This window comes from Triticum aestivum, chromosome 5B (genome assembly GCF_018294505.1).
Source record: "Triticum aestivum cultivar Chinese Spring chromosome 5B, IWGSC CS RefSeq v2.1, whole genome shotgun sequence".
Taxonomy (NCBI): domain Eukaryota; kingdom Viridiplantae; phylum Streptophyta; class Magnoliopsida; order Poales; family Poaceae; genus Triticum; species Triticum aestivum.
This window is the reverse complement of record NC_057807.1, coordinates 27,603,008-27,612,626: the sequence shown is the minus strand read 5'-3', so window position 1 is coordinate 27,612,626 and position 9,619 is coordinate 27,603,008. Positions and strand designations below refer to the sequence as shown.

Below are 9,619 nucleotides of genomic sequence, written 5' to 3'. Positions count from 1 at the left end.
CCCTCTTGGCGGTACGCTCCTTAGTTCTCCTAGAGCGGGTCTCATCCGGCTTCTTCGTGCCACAATGAGGATGACGTTCTTTCTGAAACGGGGATGGACTCTTCCATTGCTTCCTGGGTTGTTTTCCTCTCTTGTCTTGGGTTGGCTGAGTGTGTGTAGGTCCGTCATCGTCATCGTACCCCCCCTCATCACTTCCTTCCTCTTCTTCCTCGTCTTGCTCCTCGTCCTCTTCTTCCTTATCATCTTCTCCCTCGGCCTCCTCAACGAGAAGACGAGAAAGATCCGCCGGCATGGCCCGATGAAGCTCTGCCGGCGTGGCTCGATGAAGCGAGGGTACACATCGACCCTCCATGAACATGAGCATCAATCGTGCTAGCGCACCCAAGCATGCCCACTAGCTTGCGACAACGGGTCATGAACTTCTGCAATCACAAATAAACAATAACATAATATGGATCAAGTTTAGGGTTACAATTAAAAAAATAGCATGGCATGGTTCCAACTTATGGTTACTCGAACATAAGATAAGCCTAGGAGGCTCGATGTTACTTTCATCGTCTCCCTCAGCTTGCTATCAAATTCCTCAGTCCTAGGGTCATAACTAAGCGCATCCGAGCCATCAAATATGCTTCTGTTCAGCTCCGAAGCCTGCAAATGTAAGCATCATGAATAAGTCCATGACACTCACTAAATTACTTTTCATCCAAGTGCCGGATCAAAATGATTGAACACAACTTACGACTCTGTACATTAGGGGTGCATACTCCCTTAATTCACCTTTGAGCTCTCTGATGTTGTCATGGTAAACTTCATCCTCGGTGCCATCCTCCTGTAGTGATGCGATGTCGGATGCCGTCCACTGTGGCCTCGGGCGCACATGGTACACCATCGTCATACCAATTCACGTGTTCCCCGTATGCATCCCAGTCAACTGCTCTTCTCTCCCCGTCTTTGTGATGCATCCTCTCGTTCCACTCTTTCACGCGCTCGTGTCCCCAGTCTGTGATCGACTGACAATACTGCCTACTCTTCCTGAAAGGCATAAGAAACAACAAAACATAGAACAACATAAGAACGTCAAACAGAAGGAAAACACGGTAATAGAGAACAATGCCCTCACCAGTGTAGGTCGAAGCCACCGGTGTCGATGGGGCGTTTCGTTGGGGTATTTTGGAATATACCAAATTATGTGGCCGTGCGCTGGGGTAAGTGCCACTCGACGGCGTACACACATATCATTGCCACAATGCACCATCAGGCAATCCTGTCCTCAAAGCACATAATGTTGAGCTCAAACCCCCATTCCCAGTCGTGATATGGCCACCAATTAACGTACAAAAAGATTGGTAAGCAACCGCGAAAGTGGCTACAAAACGGTTGGTAAGCTCGTTAGTATACCTGGTAAGCTGTCAGGTTGTCGAGCTCATTGTTGAATACCTTGTACAACACACTGGTCTTGCCCGTGAAGACCTTCACCTTGTCCCAAACATATGCAGTTGTCGGGTGTCGAGCACTATCGCTGTCATCGCCATACTCCGTCCATGGATGTCGTTTCACTTTCTCAGGATGGCCCACCAGCAACCGCTCCCACATCCAGATAGAGAGGGCCTAGACAAATCCATACACACCGGACTTTCCCTCCGTTGAGTCGTCCAGTTACAAACATCGATTCAAGATTAGATGACACAATTCAAAAAACATGTGCCTTTTTGTAGGAATTCATGCATTGATGCATGGCATGCACAAGTAGGTGAGGTGAGAACAAATATTTTGGCTCGTGATAAACATGCATGCATGCTGCCCACAGCAACACTCAGACCGCTCCCGTTTCCCATTTGTTCCATTTATGCATTTAGTCAACCGCCAACATGCAAAACACACACCAGATTAAAGCCTTGCAAAAATTCGAAATGATCTCGTCGTGCTTCGAGATAACGGTACCACCTGCTCTGCCTAGAAAAATAATCAATCGGTAGTTCACATCATACGTGGTGTGCTTTCAGCACCGGAGCGTTAGAAATCTGACGGCACTGGTTTTCTTCCTCCCTCATGAAGGCCGCGGACGAAAAAGTTGCTATTGGAAATAAAATTTAGAAGATAGGCTCCACTTAAAAAAAAGGGTAGGCAAGAGGAGAAAAAGGACGAATTTGGTTGTTTGGTGCGGCTCTCGTATGTCATGGGCCCATGTACCTGACTGGTGCATGCTGAACAGCGATAGCAAGAATTCAATAGTCACAAATTTAGGTTTGGATCATGGCAAGAAACTGAGAGTTGTATTGAGATGAGCAAGTGTGTCCAAACTAGTAGCTAGTTTTCAGCTCCACCGAAATTATAGCATAAATCAATCAATCAATCAATCGATTTATCTGTGTCTCTCCACACTGACCTTCCAACAGCCATGAAGAAACTAGGATTAGTTACGATGTCGCTGCAATTGCACCTATCACGGAACCAAAAAGATGTTGATGTGTCGCCTTCATGGGCCCTTTTCACATGTTGAACTTGGATCACGGTGACGACAGGACCAGATAATGGTACTCTCTTACTTTGATTTTTTTTGCGAGAAAACTTTCGATCTATTCATCAATTGTCATGGTAGTATAAAGAACACTAGAAGTAAAATTTACATCCAGATCCGTAGACCACCTAGCGACGACTACAAGTACTAAAGCGAGCCGAAGGCGCGTCGTCGTCATCGCCCCTCGCTGGCCGGAGTCGGGCAAACATTGTCGTAGTAGACAGCTCGGAAGTCGTCGTCCTAAGGCCCCATAGGACCAACGCATCAGGACAGCAATCGCTGCCGGTGAAGAGTAGTGATGAAATTATTTGAAGCTTTAACTTTCTTCAAGTCAAATTTCAACTAAATTAATTTTATTGGATTCTTCGTACACATATGTTGTATTTGATATTATCGATATATCACACTTTTTTCTATAGACTTTATTAAATATGGATAAGTTTGACTAAATATGTCATCTCTCTACACCGACCTTCCAACGACCAAGAAGGAACAGGTGGTATAGCTTTGATGTCATTTTAATTTCACAATATATATATATCTCACCAAAATAATCTCCACATTCGAATTATTTGATTACCAAACCAAGAAAGATGCTGTCTCGTCGCAATGAGCCAGCATGCATGCATGGATCATGGTGATGAGCAGTTAACTCCACAGTGCTGCAGACTCCATGACGAACAGGGGAAGGAACCACCATCCACAAGGATCGGGGTTGAATTGCATGCGCGAGGACAGAATGGTCATTCTCCACTCCTGTGTATGCACTGCTGACTCTGCTGGGCGTGGCGAGCATGGACAGGACGACGGTATAGAACTATAGATATCCCTCTACGATTTTCCCTGATATATCAAAGCTGCAGTGTGGAATTTCCCTACTGTTTTTCGTGAGGCGAGAAAAAAGACATGCAAGCCAGTCAACGGTCTAAGCCCATGCAAAAGAACTCATCGGATTCCCCCATTGTTATTCAACATTATTACAAACTAGATGATCTGGTTGCGCCAATTGCGCAAAGAGCTAGTTAGAAGCAATGTTTGTAGTGAGTAAGTAAGAGATGTAGATGGAAAGATAATACAATGTGGATTGTATTGCAGATAGTAGAATGACTTAAATTGGTTTACAAATAGTAGAATGACTTAGACCATTTTACAAAAATACACTTATATATAGGCTGCCTCACAGCTTATTTAGGCATCTTCTTACTCTGATCGTGGTCTTCAGAGGGTATGTACGAAAAGCATAGTGTCATCGTCGGATAATGCTTGCATGGTAGATTTTCATAGGTACTTGAAGGCCTATAAAAGGTGTTGGTTCCACTGTCAGACCATTTGGAGTAGCCCATATAGTTATTATCTCCCGAATATCATTGCTTTCATTGGTTCATATGACACACTTGTAGAACCAAATATCAGGGAAATCACCAACATGATAGTTTTTGTTCTCTAGCATGCAACAATGACTCGGGACGTCTTCCATTATAGGCGGGCCGTTGGTAGCCCTGTAATCCTTATCTCATCTCTCCGAGAGAGGATAGGAGATATTGCACCAATATACACGATGAGAGGACATCAAGCAACCTGCGGTAGACAGAATAAATGGCTTAGGAGGGGGAAACAGAAATGAAAAGAGGGTAGTAATCATACAACATAGAGGATAGGTTAACTATGACTGCAATCACCGTGAATAGACTTAGCAAAAACTATGTATCCATTACTTGAATGGAACGCAGGTGAATGCAACTCCAATAAGAGAAGAATAGGTAGTGAACACACAAGTTTGCACTTTACACAGGTAAGTAATTGGATCAGGTCATTAGGTTTGCCAATGAGGTTAGAACAAAAGTTTGGTATCAAAAATAACTTAACACAATTGCAGAGGAAAGGTTTTGTAAGAAACGTACTCTGTAAGTAATTTCTTCTGGTCAACACAGATGCAAAGCAAAGGTGTGAAACCATCTGTTTATCTTGGTTTTAGGACTATTATCAAACATCTTGGTTTTTAGGACTATTATCAAACATATTGGTTTTAAGGCCTATTATCAAACAGCCCGTGAGTGTCACAAAAACAGGTAAGTAGGTAAAATCTAAGAGTTTTTCAACTAAGTTTGACAACACACAGTTTATTTCCAGTAAAAATACATCCTCTGGTTTTTAGGAAGATCCAACTTACAAATAACACCGAGCATATGTTCATAGGAAATACATAATGACCACCGGCAATGGCGCGGAACGCAGAACACAACAGATGGTTTAATACACCTATCACAGATCCTTGCACCTAGAGCAGAGAAACAATTTCAAGTAAAGAAAAGCGGGAACGATTGTTAAGGAGGTATTTCTATCGAGGATGTCAGCTGCAGTTTCCCAAAGCATAGGAGCAATATAAATTAGGGCTTCACTAAGTGTATTATGTTAACAATTTGGTGTCACAAGCTAGCCTAAGTATATACTCACAGGCATGTTCCTTAGTATAACAAAGAGGAGTTGTCAATCAATTAAACCAAAGCTAATAGTGCAGCATGTTGTCTGTAAAGTCAAGTGATATTGAAGTTTTTTTTCTCCGATAAAAGACGGTGTAATCTTCTCCATGGTCTTTAGTTTTCATCTGTCAGCCTATATATATGACGTTTTGGATGACCTGCAGTTCGATTGATAGTTTGGTAAAGCCTTGTACTGAAGATCAGAAAACAAATTGGTGGTTAGCATGTACTGCTCCAATAAACCTGGATCACCTCCTAACATAAGAAAATATTTTTATCTAAGTGCTTTAGAAATAGTTGAAGCGTGTTTCTTCTAAGCCGGTCAGCAAATTGGACCCTCACAAAAGAGCTAACGTAGCAAAGATAAAAACTAATGAACTGAGGACAACCTCAATTAGGACCTATGAACCTCTCAGATGTCATGGAGGAAAACTATCATATACAGATCATTGCCAACGTTCATCTTGAATGTAAGTAGGACATCCGTACCAACCTCAAGTCTTATTTTCAGGAGAAATGTCTTGCATCCATGCTTGAACAAGATGCAGACGTCATGTGATTGTTCGTCATACTCAGAAGCGCTGCTTGCCAAACTGTAGTCCCACTAGTCCGTGCTTGGTATATTCAATCCTTTGCTATTTCCTGGGTGACCATAGATTACACACAAAAAAGAGTGAGTGTTATGATCCCAATTACGACAATGGCACAAGAACAAAAGGAGAACAACTGAGAAAAATAAATGCATCCTATAGGGCGAAATAGACCGAAAAAAGTGTGTGTAACAGAATGCATGTAACTCTACCTAAGGTGACCAGATCACACATATTTAAATATGTGAAATTGAACTAGGCACGACAATGAGTGAGATACATGAAATACATACCCACTTGTCATTACATTAGTTTGGGTGTTACCTAATGATTGTATTATTATTTTTTATATTTGGAAAGGATAATTTATTGACATGGCCAGAATTGTACTGCTTGACACGTTGGTTATTAATTTCGCAATGTCCTGAGCTGAGTAGTGGGGGGGCACGGATTAACAGAAAACCAAAAGGTTTACTTAGCGTAATCTAGGAAAGGTCACAAGTCATGGTAAACTCATACTTGAACAATCTAATCATGTTCTCACATAGAAATCACGACATGCATGGGTTTCAAACCTAACTTGGGTGAACTTTCTTGTGTCATGCACTGAAAATAGCCTATTCCTTTGCTGAATATAGCCAGGAGGGCTATTTGCTCAACTGTTTATTCGACGGCTGCTTGTTGAATCAACCAAAAGAAGAGGACTATATAGAGCAGATACCAAGGCTGTTAGGCCCTAGATACCAGCAATCGGGTTGGTCCTTGTATTTGCAGATCTGGGAAGACATGATTGTACATAGATGTTACAAAAGGCAGTTATACGAGGAACAAGGTTATTCTAAACTCAAGAATAGGCCTAGTAGGAAATACCAAGTCCAGTGAGCACTCACCATTCATTTATATGACCGACAAGGCGTGATGTTCCTTTTCTGGCCAATGCAAGCACAGAAGGTTTGTCTGCAAATACAGATATTCTAAGAATATGTATGTCTTCGTATACTTAAATCATAATAATAAGTGTTTGGGGAAGAAAAAACCACATACCGTTTGCTGTCCAAGAACCACACTCGACACAGAACTCAAGCTCAGACTTTATTCCCTCTCTTTGGAGTACCATATTAGCAGTTTTTCATCCTGCAAACCGGAAAAAAGTTATGTTGGGTTATTGTGATATGACTTTTATTTTTTCTATACCTAAACCATTTACAGATAAAAGTTTCAATACAACTATAAAATGCATTCTTGGTATGAAAACAGAGAATGCATGACCAATCCTGAAAGCTATATTTGGAGTTGTCTATTCATAGCGCGGTTATAAATATGTTATGTACTGTAAGATATTTACATGTGGTTTGTTTGTCAGCAGTAACAAGGCGTGAAGGAGCATGATAAGAAGACATGGACCATATGGACTGATGGAGACAGGTGGATAAATCAGAAGAAGTTACTAAATGGTGTTGATCATTGCTTTGGTAGGATGATATGGTGGAGAACTTGAAGTCGAAAGCAACTTCTTGATTATCGGTAATTTACCTTGGTATGTGAGTTTCACATGGACTTATGTTCGTATCGGTTTGATAGTATACTTTCAATTATTAATAGCGAAGCACCTAGATAGTTTTAAAATATATTAACATGGGGGATACAGAACCATTTAGTAATATCCACTTGGACTATCAAACTACAAGATCGAATCAATGAAACATAATAACAATTGCAGAAACCAATTTACACCTTTTACACGAACTAAAGTTAGCAGTTTAGGTACTACTTAACTCTGGGGCATGTTGATGTAGCTCTGCTATGGCTTTAATGAAATCTCCCATTCTTTGCAGATGAGATACTATGTGTACAATTAACATCCTCTAATTGAAGCATTTTTCTGAATATATTAAGTTCAGAAGCTTTCCTGAATGGCAGGTAGGTTGGCAAGAGCATAGCGGGATATCATCTGTAGGTCCCTGTTTCTAATGATAATCCATTTGGATGAAAAAATGTACACGCGAAAATGCATCAAGATTGACAGTCTAAAGAAAGACTTTTGTCGCCTTAAGTAAAACTAAGCATCTATTTTACTACAACCATGCACACACGTACATGAAAAAAGATACTTACAGAAATAAATAACCCACGTGCAACATGACCATTAGAGCATAGTATCCAAGAATCATAGAAAACTGAAGAGCAACAAATGAGAAAAGGAATAACAAAATCGCACCAAATCACTATACCACGAAGTAGGTTTGGCTTGCTCCTTACCACTCTTGCTGGCCTCCTCCATCTTCGCTACAGGTCCACCCCACCGCGATGGGCCGCTGTCCCCGCGGCTTCTTGAACACGCCGATGACCCCATCTCAGATTTGACCTCGTTACTCCTTCCTCTCACCGTGGCCCTTCCCTACTCTTAAATGTAAGTCGTGAAGACGTCGCCCTGGTCCCGATCTGTAATAAGGCGTGCACTACCATTTAGAAGAAATTTAAACTGTTTATGAGTAAAGATCATTGCTGTAACTTGGAACAACATGTTCTAGTAATAATCCTAGATATACTAAGAGAGGGTTAGTTCAGCAAAATCAACACGATTACACAACAAACTATCAAACATTGCAATATATTTCAACAACAATTTAACAAGGGTTGACTAATTCATCACACCCCAGTACTCGTCAGTGGTTTGTGTTGCATTATAGTGTTATTGCATCAACCATATTGGAGGGTATTCTCAAGTGGCGCAAGACAAAGGCAAGAAGTCCACATCCTATTTTTTCCACCAAAATTCCTTGACGCCGCAGATCACCATGTATAGTATTAAACTGAGCACCAACCAAACTGTATCAAACTGAGCACCAACCAAACCAATCCAAACCATGAGGGGTGGAGAGAGCGAGATAGGGGGAGAGAAGTTACATCGACGCCGTACTAGATGGCGATGCTGGCGAGTGTGTCCATGCGGGACACCTCGTGCTGGAGGAAGTCATCGCCGTCCTCAGGCAAGGAGCAGGACGCGGGCGGCGGTGGCGAGGACGGGGGCGTCCGCTCCAGCGACAGCAGCAGCGTGCTACCCACCCCAGCTCTGCGGGGCCCTCCGTAGAACTCGTCGGACAGTGGGTGCGAGATCCACATACCACCCGCTCGCCCAACCAACCAGAAAAATAAACCCCTTCTCGTCGGTGGCCTCAAATCGCCGCAGGGGAGGCAGATCCCAGCGGCTCGGTAGTGCTCAGGGGGGTGCAGAGGCGAGGGGAAGGGAGGGTGCGAGGGTGGGTGGCGGCGGCTAGGGAATCCAGCACCCCCACCGTCGTCGGGAAGCTCGCCTCCGCACCCGGGGAGGACGAGATGCGGGGAGGGAGGGGGAGGGGAGAGGCGACTGAGGTGGCAGGAGGAGGAGGCGGTGGCGGCTAGGGTTCATGGTGGGACATGGGCTCACGAGGAAGGACGCGCCGCCCTTCCCTTTTTCTTTTGCTGCCCTGCCGAACAGTAAAGGCGAGTGCTAGGCGCCGGTGCGCCGGCCCAAATCTGGGCCGGTCGGACCAGCACCGCACGATTAAACAATCAGGAGCCATACGATTTTGTCTCAAAAAGAAAAAAGAAGCCACACTCTTCTTCCTCCCCGCGCCGCCACGGACGACGGCGCGCCAGCCTCAAAGCACCTCCCCGCGCCTTCTCCCCTGTCGCTGTCCTCGTCGCAGGTCGCCGCCGTCCTCACCGGTCGCCACTGTCGTCACCGGTCGTTGTCGTGGCCTCCTGCGTTTCTCGCCAACAACGTGTGCCTGCGGTTGTAGATCCCCCTCGCGATGATTGCAGGTTTGTGGCTGCCGCTTGCCGGCTCGCCAGGGCCATTCACCGTCTCACCGTCGCCGCTCGCCGGCAGGGTCGTTGCAGCAAAAACAGTGGCAAAAAAACTGGTCCCATCTCCGCTTCATGCGGTTCCAGCAAAATCAAGTGCTAGTTGTAGCAAAATCAATTGACGATTCCAGCAAAAAATACAATTATAGCAAAAAATAATAAAAAATGTGCCTCATCGGCTCATC

At 43.9% G+C, this 9,619-nt stretch overlaps 1 long non-coding RNA gene across 2 annotated transcripts; it reads right to left on the bottom strand.

The window, feature by feature from the left end:
* Positions 1-3,588: 3,588 nt before the first annotated feature.
* On the bottom strand, positions 3,589-9,019 carry LOC123110223 (uncharacterized). Of its 2 annotated transcripts, none has more exons than XR_006453234.1 (6): positions 8,509-9,019; positions 7,848-8,030; positions 6,633-6,722; positions 6,479-6,545; positions 5,492-6,364; positions 3,589-4,096 (listed from the first exon to the last, which is right to left on the bottom strand). It is a non-coding gene; the product is annotated as an uncharacterized lncRNA (long non-coding RNA). The 2 variants fall into 2 exon arrangements; XR_006453233.1 differs by having other exon boundaries at positions 8,496-9,018.
* Between the last annotated feature and the right edge of the window lie 600 nt (positions 9,020-9,619).